We start from the raw sequence: 19,925 nt of genomic DNA on the forward strand, positions 1-19,925 counted from the left end.
CTTAAACTTGAGCGTTTCCTTACAGATTCGTAGAAAAACATCGAAAGAAACAAAGGTTTTTCACATAGTCATTCGGGTGCCTCCACGAGGGTCTTTTCGTAAGGGTTGAGGTTGTGAAGTCTTTTCGACAAGAGTAAATGTTTTTTTTCCTCAATATTTTAAGCTTAGGACAATCTTTAGTGGATATGGTATGATACTAAAACGAGAAAACAACTTTTCAGATCGAGTTAACGACCCTATCCCAATGGGTAAAAAAGTTCCTATGTTAACACCTATGGATTTTTAGTGAAAAATGGCCCGGAAGCGAAAGTGAAAAAAATTCGTATTTTAACCATTTATATGTGTAAGACTCTTAAACTTGAGCGTTTCCTTACAGATTCGTCGAAAAACATCGAAAGAAACAAAGGTTTTTCACATAGTCATTCGGGTGCCTCCACGAGGGTCTTTTCGTAAGGGTTGAGGTTGTGAAGTCTTTTCGACACGAGTAAACGTATTTTTTCTTCCATATTTTAAGCTTAGGACAATCTTTAGTGGATATGGTATGATACTAAAACGAGAAAACAACTTTTCAGATCGAGTTAACGACCCTGTCCCAATGGGCAAAAAAGTTCCTATGTTAACACCTATGGATTTTGAGTGCAAAATGGCCCTGAAGCGAAAGTGAAAAAAATTCGTATTTTAACCATTTATATATGTAAGACTCTTAAACTTGAGCGTTTCCTTACAGATTCGTCGAAAAACATCGAAAGAAACAAAGGTTTTTCACATAGTCATTCGGGTGCTTCCACGAGGGTCTTTTCGTATGGGTTGAGGTTGTGAAGTCTTTTCGACACGAGTAAACGTATTTTTTCTTCCATATTTTAAGCTTAGATCAATCTTTAGTGGATATGGTATGATACTAAAACGAGAAAACAACTTTTCAGATCGAGTTAACGACCCTGTCCCAATGGGCAAAAAAGTTCCTATGTTAACACCTATGGATTTTTAGTGAAAAATTGCCCGGAAGCGAAAGTGAAAAAAATTCGTATTTTAACCATTTATATGTGTAAGACTCTTAAACTTGAGCGTTTCCTTACAGATTCGTAGAAAAACATCGAAAGAAACAAAGGTTTTTCACATAGTCATTCGGGTGCCTCCACGAGGGTCTTTTCGTAAGGGTTGAGGTTGTGAAGTCTTTTCGACAAGAGTAAATGTTTTTTTTCCTCAATATTTTAAGCTTAGGACAATCTTTAGTGGATATGGTATGATACTAAAACGAGAAAACAACTTTTCAGATCGAGTTAACGACCCTGTCCCAATGGGCAAAAAAGTTCCTATGTTAACACCTATGGATTTTTAGTGAAAAATGGCCCGGAAGCGAAAGTGAAAAAAATTCGTATTTTAACCATTTATATGTGTAAGACTCTTAAACTTGAGCGTTTCCTTACAGATTCGTCGAAAAACATCGAAAGAAACAAAGGTTTTTCACATAGTCATTCGGGTGCCTCCACGAGGGTCTTTTCGTAAGGGTTGAGGTTGTGAAGTCTTTTCGACACGAGTAAACGTATTTTTTCTTCCATATTTTAAGCTTAGGACAATCTTTAGTGGATATGGTATGATACTAAAACGAGAAAACAACTTTTCAGATCGAGTTAACGACCCTGTCCCAATGGGCAAAAAAGTTCCTATGTTAACACCTATGGATTTTTAGTGAAAAATTGCCCGGAAGCGAAAGTGAAAAAAATTCGTATTTTAACCATTTATATGTGTAAGACTCTTAAACTTGAGCGTTTCCTTACAGATTCGTAGAAAAACATCGAAAGAAACAAAGGTTTTTCACATAGTCATTCGGGTGCCTCCACGAGGGTCTTTTCGTAAGGGTTGAGGTTGTGAAGTCTTTTCGACAAGAGTAAATGTTTTTTTTCCTCAATATTTTAAGCTTAGGACAATCTTTAGTGGATATGGTATGATACTAAAACGAGAAAACAACTTTTCAGATCGAGTTAACGACCCTGTCCCAATGGGCAAAAAAGTTCCTATGTTAACACCTATGGATTTTTAGTGAAAAATGGCCCGGAAGCGAAAGTGAAAAAAATTCGTATTTTAACCATTTATATGTGTAAGACTCTTAAACTTGAGCGTTTCCTTACAGATTCGTCGAAAAACATCGAAAGAAACAAAGGTTTTTCACATAGTCATTCGGGTGCCTCCACGAGGGTCTTTTCGTAAGGGTTGAGGTTGTGAAGTCTTTTCGACAAGAGTAAATGTTTTTTTTCCTCCATATTTTAAGCTTAGGACAATCTTTAGTGGATATGGTATGATACTAAAACGAGAAAACAACTTTTCAGATCGAGTTAACGACCCTGTCCCAATGGGCAAAAAAGTTCCTATGTTAACACCTATGGATTTTGAGTGAAAAATGGCCCGGAAGCGAAAGTGAAAAAAATTCGTATTTTAACCATTTATATGTGTAAGACTCTTAAACTTGAGCGTTTCCTTACAGATTCGTCGAAAAACATCGAAAGAAACAAAGGTTTTTCACATAGTCATTCGGGTGCCTCCACGAGGGTCTTTTCGTAAGGGTTGAGGTTGTGAAGTCTTTTCGACACGAGTAAACGTATTTTTTTTTCCATATTTTAAGCTTAGGACAATCTTTAGTGGATATGGTATGATACTAAAACGAGAAAACAACTTTTCAGATCGAGTTAACGACCCTGTCCCAATGGACAAAAAAGTTCCTATGTTTACACCTATGGATTTTGAGTGCAAAATGGCCCGGAAGCGAAAGTTAAAAAAATTTGTATTTTAACCATTTATATGTGTAAGACTCTTAAACTTGAGCGTTTCCTTACAGATTCGTCGAAAAACATCGAAAGAAACAAAGGTTTTTCACATAGTCATTCGGGTGCTTCCACGAGGGTCTTTTCGTATGGGTTGACGTTGTGAAGTCTTTTCGACACGAGTAAACGTATTTTTTCTTCCATATTTTAAGCTTAGGACAATCTTTAGTGGATATGGTATGATACTAAAACGAGAAAACAACTTTTCAGATCGAGTTAACGACCCTGTCCCAATGGGCAAAAAAGTTCCTATGTTTACACCTATGGATTTTGAGTGCAAAATGGCCCGGAAGCGAAAGTGAAAAAAATTCGTATTTCAACAATTTATATGTGTAAGACTCTTAAACTTGAGCGTTTCCTTACAGATTCGTAGAAAAACATCGAAAGAAACAAAGGTTTTTCACATAGTCATTCGGGTGCCTCCACGAGGGTCTTTTCGTAAGGGTTGAGGTTGTGAAGTCTTTTCGACAAGAGTAAATGTTTTTTTTCCTCAATATTTTAAGCTTAGGACAATCTTTAGTGGATATGGTATGATACTAAAACGAGAAAACAACTTTTCAGATCGAGTTAACGACCCTATCCCAATGGGCAAAAAAGTTCCTATGTTAACACCTATGGATTTTTAGTGAAAAATGGCCCGGAAGCGAAAGTGAAAAAAATTCGTATTTTAACCATTTATATGTGTAAGACTCTTAAACTTGAGCGTTTCCTTACAGATTCGTCGAAAAACATCGAAAGAAACAAAGGTTTTTCACATAGTCATTCGGGTGCCTCCACGAGGGTCTTTTCGTAAGGGTTGAGGTTGTGAAGTCTTTTCGACACGAGTAAACGTATTTTTTCTTCCATATTTTAAGCTTAGGACAATCTTTAGTGGATATGGTATGATACTAAAACGAGAAAACAACTTTTCAGATCGAGTTAACGACCCTGTCCCAATGGGCAAAAAAGTTCCTATGTTTACACCCATGGATTTTGAGTGCAAAATGGCCCGGAAGCGAAAGTGAAAAAAATTCGTATTTTAACCATTTATATGTGGAAGACTCTTAAACTTGAGCGTTTCCTTACAGATTCGTCGAAAAACATCGAAAGAAACAAAGGTTTTTCACATAGTCATTCGGGTGCCTCCACGAGGGTCTTTTCGTAAGGGTTGAGGTTGTGAAGTCTTTTCGACACGAGTAAACGTATTTTTTTTTCCATATTTTAAGCTTAGGACAATCTTTAGTGGATATGGTATGATACTAAAACGAGAAAACAACTTTTCAGATCGAGTTAACGACCCTGTCCCAATGGACAAAAAAGTTCCTATGTTTACACCTATGGATTTTGAGTGCAAAATGGCCCGGAAGCGAAAGTTAAAAAAATTTGTATTTTAACCATTTATATGTGTAAGACTCTTAAACTTGAGCGTTTCCTTACAGATTCGTCGAAAAACATCGAAAGAAACAAAGGTTTTTCACATAGTCATTCGGGTGCTTCCACGAGGGTCTTTTCGTATGGGTTGACGTTGTGAAGTCTTTTCGACACGAGTAAACGTATTTTTTCTTCCATATTTTAAGCTTAGGACAATCTTTAGTGGATATGGTATGATACTAAAACGAGAAAACAACTTTTCAGATCGAGTTAACGACCCTGTCCCAATGGGCAAAAAAGTTCCTATGTTTACACCTATGGATTTTGAGTGCAAAATGGCCCGGAAGCGAAAGTGAAAAAAATTCGTATTTCAACAATTTATATGTGTAAGACTCTTAAACTTGAGCGTTTCCTTACAGATTCGTAGAAAAACATCGAAAGAAACAAAGGTTTTTCACATAGTCATTCGGGTGCCTCCACGAGGGTCTTTTCGTAAGGGTTGAGGTTGTGAAGTCTTTTCGACAAGAGTAAATGTTTTTTTTCCTCAATATTTTAAGCTTAGGACAATCTTTAGTGGATATGGTATGATACTAAAACGAGAAAACAACTTTTCAGATCGAGTTAACGACCCTATCCCAATGGGCAAAAAAGTTCCTATGTTAACACCTATGGATTTTTAGTGAAAAATGGCCCGGAAGCGAAAGTGAAAAAAATTCGTATTTTAACCATTTATATGTGTAAGACTCTTAAACTTGAGCGTTTCCTTACAGATTCGTCGAAAAACATCGAAAGAAACAAAGGTTTTTCACATAGTCATTCGGGTGCCTCCACGAGGGTCTTTTCGTAAGGGTTGAGGTTGTGAAGTCTTTTCGACACGAGTAAACGTATTTTTTCTTCCATATTTTAAGCTTAGGACAATCTTTAGTGGATATGGTATGATACTAAAACGAGAAAACAACTTTTCAGATCGAGTTAACGACCCTGTCCCAATGGGCAAAAAAGTTCCTATGTTTACACCCATGGATTTTGAGTGCAAAATGGCCCGGAAGCGAAAGTGAAAAAAATTCGTATTTTAACCATTTATATGTGGAAGACTCTTAAACTTGAGCGTTTCCTTACAGATTCGTCGAAAAACATCGAAAGAAACAAAGGTTTTTCACATAGTCATTCGGGTGCCTCCACGAGGGTCTTTTCGTAAGGGTTGAGGTTGTGAAGTCTTTTCGACACGAGTAAACGTATTTTTTCTTCCATATTTTAAGCTTAGGACAATCTTTAGTGGATATGGTATGATACTAAAACGAGAAAACAACTGTTCAGATCGAGTTAACGACCCTGTCCCAATGGGCAAAAAAGTTCCTATGTTAACACCTATGGATTTTTTTTGCAAAATGGCCCTGAAGCGAAAGTGAAAAAAATTCGTATTTTAACCATTTATATATGTAAGACTCTTAAACTTGAGCGTTTCCTTACAGATTCGTCTTAAAATATCGAAAGAAACAAAGGTTTTTCACATAGTCATTCGGGTGCCTCCACGAGGGACTTTTCGTAAGGGTTGAGGTTGTGAAGTCTTTTCGACACGAGTAAATGTATTTTCTCTTCCCTATTTAAAGCTTAGGACAATCTTTAGTGGATATGGTATGATACTAAAACGAGAAAACAACTTTTCAGATCGAGTTAACGACCCTGTCCCAATGGGCAAAAAAGTTCCTACGTTAACACCTATGGATTTTTAGTGAAAAATTGCCCGGAAGCGAAAGTGAAAAAAATTCGTATTTTAACCATTTATATGTGTAAGACTCTTAAACTTGAGCGTTTCCTTACAGATTCGTCGAAAAACATCGAAAGAAACAAAGGTTTTTCACATAGTCATTCGGGTGCCTCCACGAGGGTCTTTTCGTAAGGGTTGAGGTTGTGAAGTCTTTTCGACACGAGTAAACGTATTTTTTCTTCCATATTTTAAGCTTAGGACAATCTTTAGTGGATATGGTATGATACTAAAACGAGAAAACAACTTTTCAGATCGAGTTAACGACCCTGTCCCAATGGGCAAAAAAGTTCCTATGTTTACACCCATGGATTTTTAGTGAAAAATGGCCCGGAAGCGAAAGTGAAAAAAATTCGTATTTTAACCATTTATATGTGGAAGACTCTTAAACTTGAGCGTTTCCTTACAGATTCGTCGAAAAACATCGAAAGAAACAAAGGTTTTTCACATAGTCATTCGGGTGCCTCCACGAGGGTCTTTTCGTAAGGGTTGAGGTTGTGAAGTCTTTTCGACACGAGTAAACGTATTTTTTCTTCCATATTTTAAGCTTAGGACAATCTTTAGTGGATATGGTATGATACTAAAACGAGAAAACAACTTTTCAGATCGAGTTAACGACCCTGTCCCAATGGGCAAAAAAGTTCCTATGTTTACACCCATGGATTTTGAGTGCAAAATGGCCCGGAAGCGAAAGTGAAAAAAATTCGTATTTTAACCATTTATATGTGGAAGACTCTTAAACTTGAGCGTTTCCTTACAGATTCGTCGAAAAACATCGAAAGAAACAAAGGTTTTTCACATAGTCATTCGGGTGCCTCCACGAGGGTCTTTTCGTAAGGGTTGAGGTTGTGAAGTCTTTTCGACACGAGTAAACGTATTTTTTTTTCCATATTTTAAGCTTAGGACAATCTTTAGTGGATATGGTATGATACTAAAACGAGAAAACAACTTTTCAGATCGAGTTAACGACCCTGTCCCAATGGACAAAAAAGTTCCTATGTTTACACCTATGGATTTTGAGTGCAAAATGGCCCGGAAGCGAAAGTTAAAAAAATTTGTATTTTAACCATTTATATGTGTAAGACTCTTAAACTTGAGCGTTTCCTTACAGATTCGTCGAAAAACATCGAAAGAAACAAAGGTTTTTCACATAGTCATTCGGGTGCTTCCACGAGGGTCTTTTCGTATGGGTTGACGTTGTGAAGTCTTTTCGACACGAGTAAACGTATTTTTTCTTCCATATTTTAAGCTTAGGACAATCTTTAGTGGATATGGTATGATACTAAAACGAGAAAACAACTGTTCAGATCGAGTTAACGACCCTGTCCCAATGGGCAAAAAAGTTCCTATGTTAACACCTATGGATTTTTTTTGCAAAATGGCCCTGAAGCGAAAGTGAAAAAAATTCGTATTTTAACCATTTATATATGTAAGACTCTTAAACTTGAGCGTTTCCTTACAGATTCGTCTTAAAATATCGAAAGAAACAAAGGTTTTTCACATAGTCATTCGGGTGCCTCCACGAGGGACTTTTCGTAAGGGTTGAGGTTGTGAAGTCTTTTCGACACGAGTAAATGTATTTTCTCTTCCCTATTTAAAGCTTAGGACAATCTTTAGTGGATATGGTATGATACTAAAACGAGAAAACAACTTTTCAGATCGAGTTAACGACCCTGTCCCAATGGGCAAAAAAGTTCCTACGTTAACACCTATGGATTTTTAGTGAAAAATTGCCCGGAAGCGAAAGTGAAAAAAATTCGTATTTTAACCATTTATATGTGTAAGACTCTTAAACTTGAGCGTTTCCTTACAGATTCGTCGAAAAACATCGAAAGAAACAAAGGTTTTTCACATAGTCATTCGGGTGCCTCCACGAGGGTCTTTTCGTAAGGGTTGAGGTTGTGAAGTCTTTTCGACACGAGTAAACGTATTTTTTCTTCCATATTTTAAGCTTAGGACAATCTTTAGTGGATATGGTATGATACTAAAACGAGAAAACAACTTTTCAGATCGAGTTAACGACCCTGTCCCAATGGGCAAAAAAGTTCCTATGTTTACACCCATGGATTTTTAGTGAAAAATGGCCCGGAAGCGAAAGTGAAAAAAATTCGTATTTTAACCATTTATATGTGGAAGACTCTTAAACTTGAGCGTTTCCTTACAGATTCGTCGAAAAACATCGAAAGAAACAAAGGTTTTTCACATAGTCATTCGGGTGCCTCCACGAGGGTCTTTTCGTAAGGGTTGAGGTTGTGAAGTCTTTTCGACACGAGTAAACGTATTTTTTCTTCCATATTTTAAGCTTAGGACAATCTTTAGTGGATATGGTATGATACTAAAACGAGAAAACAACTTTTCAGATCGAGTTAACGACCCTGTCCCAATGGGCAAAAAAGTTCCTATGTTTACACCCATGGATTTTGAGTGCAAAATGGCCCGGAAGCGAAAGTGAAAAAAATTCGTATTTTAACCATTTATATGTGGAAGACTCTTAAACTTGAGCGTTTCCTTACAGATTCGTCGAAAAACATCGAAAGAAACAAAGGTTTTTCACATAGTCATTCGGGTGCCTCCACGAGGGTCTTTTCGTAAGGGTTGAGGTTGTGAAGTCTTTTCGACACGAGTAAACGTATTTTTTTTTCCATATTTTAAGCTTAGGACAATCTTTAGTGGATATGGTATGATACTAAAACGAGAAAACAACTTTTCAGATCGAGTTAACGACCCTGTCCCAATGGACAAAAAAGTTCCTATGTTTACACCTATGGATTTTGAGTGCAAAATGGCCCGGAAGCGAAAGTTAAAAAAATTTGTATTTTAACCATTTATATGTGTAAGACTCTTAAACTTGAGCGTTTCCTTACAGATTCGTCGAAAAACATCGAAAGAAACAAAGGTTTTTCACATAGTCATTCGGGTGCTTCCACGAGGGTCTTTTCGTATGGGTTGAGGTTGTGAAGTCTTTTCGACACGAGTAAACGTATTTTTTCTTCCATATTTTAAGCTTAGGACAATCTTTAGTGGATATGGTATGATACTAAAACGAGAAAACAACTTTTCAGATCGAGTTAACGACCCTGTCCCAATGGGCAAAAAAGTTCCTATGTTTACACCTATGGATTTTGAGTGCAAAATGGCCCGGAAGCGAAAGTGAAAAAAATTCGTATTTCAACAATTTATATGTGTAAGACTCTTAAACTTGAGCGTTTCCTTACAGATTCGTAGAAAAACATCGAAAGAAACAAAGGTTTTTCACATAGTCATTCGGGTGCCTCCACGAGGGTCTTTTCGTAAGGGTTGAGGTTGTGAAGTCTTTTCGACAAGAGTAAATGTTTTTTTTCCTCAATATTTTAAGCTTAGGACAATCTTTAGTGGATATGGTATGATACTAAAACGAGAAAACAACTTTTCAGATCGAGTTAACGACCCTATCCCAATGGGCAAAAAAGTTCCTATGTTAACACCTATGGATTTTTAGTGAAAAATGGCCCGGAAGCGAAAGTGAAAAAAATTCGTATTTTAACCATTTATATGTGTAAGACTCTTAAACTTGAGCGTTTCCTTACAGATTCGTCGAAAAACATCGAAAGAAACAAAGGTTTTTCACATAGTCATTCGGGTGCCTCCACGAGGGTCTTTTCGTAAGGGTTGAGGTTGTGAAGTCTTTTCGACACGAGTAAACGTATTTTTTCTTCCATATTTTAAGCTTAGGACAATCTTTAGTGGATATGGTATGATACTAAAACGAGAAAACAACTTTTCAGATCGAGTTAACGACCCTGTCCCAATGGGCAAAAAAGTTCCTATGTTTACACCCATGGATTTTGAGTGCAAAATGGCCCGGAAGCGAAAGTGAAAAAAATTCGTATTTTAACCATTTATATGTGGAAGACTCTTAAACTTGAGCGTTTCCTTACAGATTCGTCGAAAAACATCGAAAGAAACAAAGGTTTTTCACATAGTCATTCGGGTGCCTCCACGAGGGTCTTTTCGTAAGGGTTGAGGTTGTGAAGTCTTTTCGACACGAGTAAACGTATTTTTTTTTCCATATTTTAAGCTTAGGACAATCTTTAGTGGATATGGTATGATACTAAAACGAGAAAACAACTTTTCAGATCGAGTTAACGACCCTGTCCCAATGGACAAAAAAGTTCCTATGTTTACACCTATGGATTTTGAGTGCAAAATGGCCCGGAAGCGAAAGTTAAAAAAATTTGTATTTTAACCATTTATATGTGTAAGACTCTTAAACTTGAGCGTTTCCTTACAGATTCGTCGAAAAACATCGAAAGAAACAAAGGTTTTTCACATAGTCATTCGGGTGCTTCCACGAGGGTCTTTTCGTATGGGTTGACGTTGTGAAGTCTTTTCGACACGAGTAAACGTATTTTTTCTTCCATATTTTAAGCTTAGGACAATCTTTAGTGGATATGGTATGATACTAAAACGAGAAAACAACTTTTCAGATCGAGTTAACGACCCTGTCCCAATGGGCAAAAAAGTTCCTATGTTTACACCTATGGATTTTGAGTGCAAAATGGCCCGGAAGCGAAAGTGAAAAAAATTCGTATTTCAACAATTTATATGTGTAAGACTCTTAAACTTGAGCGTTTCCTTACAGATTCGTAGAAAAACATCGAAAGAAACAAAGGTTTTTCACATAGTCATTCGGGTGCCTCCACGAGGGTCTTTTCGTAAGGGTTGAGGTTGTGAAGTCTTTTCGACAAGAGTAAATGTTTTTTTTCCTCAATATTTTAAGCTTAGGACAATCTTTAGTGGATATGGTATGATACTAAAACGAGAAAACAACTTTTCAGATCGAGTTAACGACCCTATCCCAATGGGCAAAAAAGTTCCTATGTTAACACCTATGGATTTTTAGTGAAAAATGGCCCGGAAGCGAAAGTGAAAAAAATTCGTATTTTAACCATTTATATGTGTAAGACTCTTAAACTTGAGCAATTCCTTACAGATTCGTCGAAAAACATCGAAAGAAACAAAGGTTTTTCACATAGTCATTCGGGTGCCTCCACGAGGGTCTTTTCGTAAGGGTTGAGGTTGTGAAGTCTTTTCGACACGAGTAAACGTATTTTTTCTTCCATATTTTAAGCTTAGGACAATCTTTAGTGGATATGGTATGATACTAAAACGAGAAAACAACTTTTCAGATCGAGTTAACGACCCTGTCCCAATGGGCAAAAAAGTTCCTATGTTTACACCCATGGATTTTGAGTGCAAAATGGCCCGGAAGCGAAAGTGAAAAAAATTCGTATTTTAACCATTTATATGTGGAAGACTCTTAAACTTGAGCGTTTCCTTACAGATTCGTCGAAAAACATCGAAAGAAACAAAGGTTTTTCACATAGTCATTCGGGTGCCTCCACGAGGGTCTTTTCGTAAGGGTTGAGGTTGTGAAGTCTTTTCGACACGAGTAAACGTATTTTTTTTCCATATTTTAAGCTTAGGACAATCTTTAGTGGATATGGTATGATACTAAAACGAGAAAACAACTGTTCAGATCGAGTTAACGACCCTGTCCCAATGGGCAAAAAAGTTCCTATGTTAACACCTATGGATTTTTTTTGCAAAATGGCCCTGAAGCGAAAGTGAAAAAAATTCGTATTTTAACCATTTATATATGTAAGACTCTTAAACTTGAGCGTTTCCTTACAGATTCGTCTTAAAATATCGAAAGAAACAAAGGTTTTTCACATAGTCATTCGGGTGCCTCCACGAGGGACTTTTCGTAAGGGTTGAGGTTGTGAAGTCTTTTCGACACGAGTAAATGTATTTTCTCTTCCCTATTTAAAGCTTAGGACAATCTTTAGTGGATATGGTATGATACTAAAACGAGAAAACAACTTTTCAGATCGAGTTAACGACCCTGTCCCAATGGGCAAAAAAGTTCCTACGTTAACACCTATGGATTTTTAGTGAAAAATTGCCCGGAAGCGAAAGTGAAAAAAATTCGTATTTTAACCATTTATATGTGTAAGACTCTTAAACTTGAGCGTTTCCTTACAGATTCGTCGAAAAACATCGAAAGAAACAAAGGTTTTTCACATAGTCATTCGGGTGCCTCCACGAGGGTCTTTTCGTAAGGGTTGAGGTTGTGAAGTCTTTTCGACAAGAGTAAATGTTTTTTTTCCTCCATATTTTAAGCTTAGGACAATCTTTAGTGGATATGGTATGATACTAAAACGAGAAAACAACTTTTCAGATCGAGTTAACGACCCTGTCCCAATGGGCAAAAAAGTTCCTATGTTAACACCTATGGATTTTGAGTGAAAAATGGCCCGGAAGCGAAAGTGAAAAAAATTCGTATTTTAACCATTTATATGTGTAAGACTCTTAAACTTGAGCGTTTCCTTACAGATTCGTCGAAAAACATCGAAAGAAACAAAGGTTTTTCACATAGTCATTCGGGTGCCTCCACGAGGGTCTTTTCGTAAGGGTTGAGGTTGTGAAGTCTTTTCGACACGAGTAAACGTATTTTTTCTTCCATATTTTAAGCTTAGGACAATCTTTAGTGGATATGGTATGATACTAAAACGAGAAAACAACTTTTCAGATCGAGTTAACGACCCTGTCCCAATGGGCAAAAAAGTTCCTATGTTTACACCCATGGATTTTGAGTGCAAAATGGCCCGGAAGCGAAAGTGAAAAAAATTCGTATTTTAACCATTTATATGTGGAAGACTCTTAAACTTGAGCGTTTCCTTACAGATTCGTCGAAAAACATCGAAAGAAACAAAGGTTTTTCACATAGTCATTCGGGTGCCTCCACGAGGGTCTTTTCGTAAGGGTTGAGGTTGTGAAGTCTTTTCGACACGAGTAAACGTATTTTTTCTTCCATATTTTAAGCTTAGGACAATCTTTAGTGGATATGGTATGATACTAAAACGAGAAAACAACTGTTCAGATCGAGTTAACGACCCTGTCCCAATGGGCAAAAAAGTTCCTATGTTAACACCTATGGATTTTTTTTGCAAAATGGCCCTGAAGCGAAAGTGAAAAAAATTCGTATTTTAACCATTTATATATGTAAGACTCTTAAACTTGAGCGTTTCCTTACAGATTCGTCTTAAAATATCGAAAGAAACAAAGGTTTTTCACATAGTCATTCGGGTGCCTCCACGAGGGACTTTTCGTAAGGGTTGAGGTTGTGAAGTCTTTTCGACACGAGTAAATGTATTTTCTCTTCCCTATTTAAAGCTTAGGACAATCTTTAGTGGATATGGTATGATACTAAAACGAGAAAACAACTTTTCAGATCGAGTTAACGACCCTGTCCCAATGGGCAAAAAAGTTCCTACGTTAACACCTATGGATTTTTAGTGAAAAATTGCCCGGAAGCGAAAGTGAAAAAAATTCGTATTTTAACCATTTATATGTGTAAGACTCTTAAACTTGAGCGTTTCCTTACAGATTCGTCGAAAAACATCGAAAGAAACAAAGGTTTTTCACATAGTCATTCGGGTGCCTCCACGAGGGTCTTTTCGTAAGGGTTGAGGTTGTGAAGTCTTTTCGACAAGAGTAAATGTTTTTTTTCCTCCATATTTTAAGCTTAGGACAATCTTTAGTGGATATGGTATGATACTAAAACGAGAAAACAACTTTTCAGATCGAGTTAACGACCCTGTCCCAATGGGCAAAAAAGTTCCTATGTTAACACCTATGGATTTTGAGAGAAAAATGGCCCGGAAGCGAAAGTGAAAAAAATTCGTATTTTAACCATTTATATGTGTAAGACTCTTAAACTTGAGCGTTTCCTTACAGATTCGTCGAAAAACATCGAAAGAAACAAAGGTTTTTCACATAGTCATTCGGGTGCCTCCACGAGGGTCTTTTCGTAAGGGTTGAGGTTGTGAAGTCTTTTCGACACGAGTAAACGTATTTTTTTTTCCATATTTTAAGCTTAGGACAATCTTTAGTGGATATGGTATGATACTAAAACGAGAAAACAACTTTTCAGATCGAGTTAACGACCCTGTCCCAATGGACAAAAAAGTTCCTATGTTTACACCTATGGATTTTGAGTGCAAAATGGCCCGGAAGCGAAAGTTAAAAAAATTTGTATTTTAACCATTTATATGTGTAAGACTCTTAAACTTGAGCGTTTCCTTACAGATTCGTCGAAAAACATCGAAAGAAACAAAGGTTTTTCACATAGTCATTCGGGTGCTTCCACGAGGGTCTTTTCGTATGGGTTGAGGTTGTGAAGTCTTTTCGACACGAGTAAACGTATTTTTTCTTCCATATTTTAAGCTTAGGACAATCTTTAGTGGATATGGTATGATACTAAAACGAGAAAACAACTTTTCAGATCGAGTTAACGACCCTGTCCCAATGGGCAAAAAAGTTCCTATGTTTACACCTATGGATTTTGAGTGCAAAATGGCCCGGAAGCGAAAGTGAAAAAAATTCGTATTTCAACAATTTATATGTGTAAGACTCTTAAACTTGAGCGTTTCCTTACAGATTCGTAGAAAAACATCGAAAGAAACAAAGGTTTTTCACATAGTCATTCGGGTGCCTCCACGAGGGTCTTTTCGTAAGGGTTGAGGTTGTGAAGTCTTTTCGACAAGAGTAAATGTTTTTTTTCCTCAATATTTTAAGCTTAGGACAATCTTTAGTGGATATGGTATGATACTAAAACGAGAAAACAACTTTTCAGATCGAGTTAACGACCCTATCCCAATGGGCAAAAAAGTTCCTATGTTAACACCTATGGATTTTTAGTGAAAAATGGCCCGGAAGCGAAAGTGAAAAAAATTCGTATTTTAACCATTTATATGTGTAAGACTCTTAAACTTGAGCGTTTCCTTACAGATTCGTCGAAAAACATCGAAAGAAACAAAGGTTTTTCACATAGTCATTCGGGTGCCTCCACGAGGGTCTTTTCGTAAGGGTTGAGGTTGTGAAGTCTTTTCGACACGAGTAAACGTATTTTTTCTTCCATATTTTAAGCTTAGGACAATCTTTAGTGGATATGGTATGATACTAAAACGAGAAAACAACTTTTCAGATCGAGTTAACGACCCTGTCCCAATGGGCAAAAAAGTTCCTATGTTAACACCTATGGATTTTGAGTGCAAAATGGCCCTGAAGCGAAAGTGAAAAAAATTCGTATTTTAACCATTTATATATGTAAGACTCTTAAACTTGAGCGTTTCCTTACAGATTCGTCGAAAAACATCGAAAGAAACAAAGGTTTTTCACATAGTCATTCGGGTGCTTCCACGAGGGTCTTTTCGTATGGGTTGAGGTTGTGAAGTCTTTTCGACACGAGTAAACGTATTTTTTCTTCCATATTTTAAGCTTAGGACAATCTTTAGTGGATATGGTATGATACTAAAACGAGAAAACAACTTTTCAGATCGAGTTAACGACCCTGTCCCAATGGGCAAAAAAGTTCCTATGTTAACACCTATGGATTTTTTTTGCAAAATGGCCCTGAAGCGAAAGTGAAAAAAATTCGTATTTTAACCATTTATATATGTAAGACTCTTAAACTTGAGCGTTTCCTTACAGATTCGTCTTAAAATATCGAAAGAAACAAAGGTTTTTCACATAGTCATTCGGGTGCCTCCACGAGGGACTTTTCGTAAGGGTTGAGGTTGTGAAGTCTTTTCGACACGAGTAAATGTATTTTCTCTTCCCTATTTTAAGCTTAGGACAATCTTTAGTGGATATGGTATGATACTAAAACGAGAAAACAACTTTTCAGATCGAGTTAACGACCCTGTCCCAATGGGCAAAAAAGTTCCTATGTTAACACCTATGGATTTTTAGTGAAAAATTGCCCGGAAGCGAAAGTGAAAAAAATTCGTATTTTAACCATTTATATGTGTAAGACTCTTAAACTTGAGCGTTTCCTTACAGATTCGTCGAAAAACATCGAAAGAAACAAAGGTTTTTCACATAGTCATTCGGGTGCCTCCACGAGGGTCTTTTCGTAAGGGTTGAGGTTGTGAAGTCTTTTCGACACGAGTAAACGTATTTTTTCTTCCATATTTTAAGCTTAGGACAATCTTTAGTGGATATGGTATGATACTAAAACGAGAAAACAACTTTTCAGATCGAGTTAACGACCCTGTCCCAATGGGCAAAAAAGTTCCTATGTTAACACCTATGGATTTTGAGTGCAAAATGGCCCTGAAGCGAAAGTGAAAAAAATTCGTATTTTAACCATTTATATATGTAAGACTCTTAAACTTGAGCGTTTCCTTACAGATTCGTCGAAAAACATCGAAAGAAACAAAGGTTTTTCACATAGTCATTCGGGTGCTTCCACGAGGGTCTTTTCGTATGGGTTGAGGTTGTGAAGTCTTCTCGACACGAGTAAACGTATTTTTTCTTCCATATTTTAAGCTTAGGACAATCTTTAGTGGATATGGTATGATACTAAAACGAGAAAACAACTTTTCAGATCGAGTTAACGACCCTGTCCCAATGGGCAAAAAAGTTCCTATGTTAACACCTATGGATTTTGAGTGCAAAATGGCCCTGAAGCGAAAGTGAAAAAAATTCGTATTTTAACCATTTATATATGTAAGACTCTTAAACTTGAGCGTTTCCTTACAGATTCGTCGAAAAACATCGAAAGAAACAAAGGTTTTTCACATAGTCATTCGGGTGCTTCCACGAGGGTCTTTTCGTATGGGTTGAGGTTGTGAAGTTTTTCGACACGAGTAAACGTATTTTTTCTTCCATATTTTAAGCTTAGGACAATCTTTAGTGGATATGGTATGATACTAAAACGAGAAAACAACTTTTCAGATCGAGTTAACGACCCTGTCCCAATGGGCAAAAAAGTTCCTATGTTAACACCTATGGATTTTTTTTGCAAAATGGCCCTGAAGCGAAAGTGAAAAAAATTCGTATTTTAACCATTTATATATGTAAGACTCTTAAACTTGAGCGTTTCCTTACAGATTCGTCTTAAAATATCGAAAGAAACAAAGGTTTTTCACATAGTCATTCGGGTGCCTCCACGAGGGACTTTTCGTAAGGGTTGAGGTTGTGAAGTCTTTTCGACACGAGTAAATGTATTTTCTCTTCCCTATTTTAAGCTTAGGACAATCTTTAGTGGATATGGTATGATACTAAAACGAGAAAACAACTTTTCAGATCGAGTTAACGACCCTGTCCCAATGGGCAAAAAAGTTCCTATGTTAACACCTATGGATTTTTAGTGAAAAATTGCCCGGAAGCGAAAGTGAAAAAAATTCGTATTTTAACCATTTATATGTGTAAGACTCTTAAACTTGAGCGTTTCCTTACAGATTCGTCGAAAAACATCGAAAGAAACAAAGGTTTTTCACATAGTCATTCGGGTGCCTCCACGAGGGTCTTTTCGTAAGGGTTGAGGTTGTGAAGTCTTTTCGACACGAGTAAACGTATTTTTTCTTCCATATTTTAAGCTTAGGACAATCTTTAGTGGATATGGTATGATACTAAAACGAGAAAACAACTTTTCAGATCGAGTTAACGACCCTGTCCCAATGGGCAAAAAAGTTCCTATGTTAACACCTATGGATTTTGAGTGCAAAATGGCCCTGAAGCGAAAGTGAAAAAAATTCGTATTTTAACCATTTATATATGTAAGACTCTTAAACTTGAGCGTTTCCTTACAGATTCGTCGAAAAACATCGAAAGAAACAAAGGTTTTTCACATAGTCATTCGGGTGCTTCCACGAGGGTCTTTTCGTATGGGTTGAGGTTGTGAAGTCTTTTCGACACGAGTAAACGTATTTTTTCTTCCATATTTTAAGCTTAGGACAATCTTTAGTGGATATGGTATGATACTAAAACGAGAAAACAACTTTTCAGATCGAGTTAACGACCCTGTCCCAATGGGCAAAAAAGTTCCTATGTTAACACCTATGGATTTTTTTTGCAAAATGGCCCTGAAGCGAAAGTGAAAAAAATTCGTATTTTAACCATTTATATATGTAAGACTCTTAAACTTGAGCGTTTCCTTACAGATTCGTCTTAAAATATCGAAAGAAACAAAGGTTTTTCACATAGTCATTCGGGTGCCTCCACGAGGGACTTTTCGTAAGGGTTGAGGTTGTGAAGTCTTTTCGACACGAGTAAATGTATTTTCTCTTCCCTATTTTAAGCTTAGGACAATCTTTAGTGGATATGGTATGATACTAAAACGAGAAAACAACTTTTCAGATCGAGTTAACGACCCTGTCCCAATGGGCAAAAAAGTTCCTATGTTAACACCTATGGATTTTTAGTGAAAAATTGCCCGGAAGCGAAAGTGAAAAAAATTCGTATTTTAACCATTTATATGTGTAAGACTCTTAAACTTGAGCGTTTCCTTACAGATTCGTCGAAAAACATCGAAAGAAACAAAGGTTTTTCACATAGTCATTCGGGTGCCTCCACGAGGGTCTTTTCGTAAGGGTTGAGGTTGTGAAGTCTTTTCGACACGAGTAAACGTATTTTTTCTTCCATATTTTAAGCTTAGGACAATCTTTAGTGGATATGGTATGATACTAAAACGAGAAAACAACTTTTCAGATCGAGTTAACGACCCTGTCCCAATGGGCAAAAAAGTTCCTATGTTAACACCTATGGATTTTGAGTGCAAAATGGCCCTGAAGCGAAAGTGAAAAAAATTCGTATTTTAACCATTTATATATGTAAGACTCTTAAACTTGAGCGTTTCCTTACAGATTCGTCGAAAAACATCGAAAGAAACAAAGGTTTTTCACATAGTCATTCGGGTGCTTCCACGAGGGTCTTTTCGTATGGGTTGAGGTTGTGAAGTCTTCTCGACACGAGTAAACGTATTTTTTCTTCCATATTTTAAGCTTAGGACAATCTTTAGTGGATATGGTATGATACTAAAACGAGAAAACAACTTTTCAGATCGAGTTAACGACCCTGTCCCAATGGGCAAAAAAGTTCCTATGTTAACACCTATGGATTTTTTTTGCAAAATGGCCCTGAAGCGAAAGTGAAAAAAATTCGTATTTTAACCATTTATATATGTAAGACTCTTAAACTTGAGCGTTTCCTTACAGATTCGTCTTAAAATATCGAAAGAAACAAAGGTTTTTCACATAGTCATTCGGGTGCCTCCACGAGGGACTTTTCGTAAGGGTTGAGGTTGTGAAGTCTTTTCGACACGAGTAAATGTATTTTCTCTTCCCTATTTTAAGCTTAGGACAATCTTTAGTGGATATGGTATGATACTAAAACGAGAAAACAACTTTTCAGATCGAGTTAACGACCCTGTCCCAATGGGCAAAAAAGTTCCTATGTTAACACCTATGGATTTTTAGTGAAAAATTGCCCGGAAGCGAAAGTGAAAAAAATTCGTATTTTAACCATTTATATGTGTAAGACTCTTAAACTTGAGCGTTTCCTTACAGATTCGTCGAAAAACATCGAAAGAAACAAAGGTTTTTCACATAGTCATTCGGGTGCTTCCACGAGGGTCTTTTCGTATGGGTTGAGGTTGTGAAGTCTTTTCGACACGAGTAAACGTATTTTTTCTTCCATATTTTAAGCTTAGGACAATCTTTAGTGGATATGGTATGATACTAAAACGAGAAAACAACTTTTCAGATCGAGTTAACGACCCTGTCCCAATGGGCAAAAAAGTTCCTATGTTTACACCTATGGATTTTGAGTGCAAAATGGCCCGGAAGCGAAAGTGAAAAAAATTCGTATTTCAACAATTTATATGTGTAAGACTCTTAAACTTGAGCGTTTCCTTACAGATTCGTCGAAAAACATCGAAAGAAACAAAGGTTTTTCACATAGTCATTCGGGTGCCTCCACGAGGGTCTTTTCGTAAGGGTTGAGGTTGTGAAGTCTTTTCGACAAGAGTAAATGTTTTTTTTCCTCAATATTTTAAGCTTAGGACAATCTTTAGTGGATATGGTATGATACTAAAACGAGAAAACAACTTTTCAGATCGAGTTAACGACCCTATCCCAATGGGCAAAAAAGTTCCTATGTTAACA

Source organism: Cucurbita pepo, chromosome 10, assembly GCF_057944985.1.
Source record: "Cucurbita pepo subsp. pepo isolate OVF chromosome 10, ASM5794498v1, whole genome shotgun sequence".
Taxonomy (NCBI): domain Eukaryota; kingdom Viridiplantae; phylum Streptophyta; class Magnoliopsida; order Cucurbitales; family Cucurbitaceae; genus Cucurbita; species Cucurbita pepo.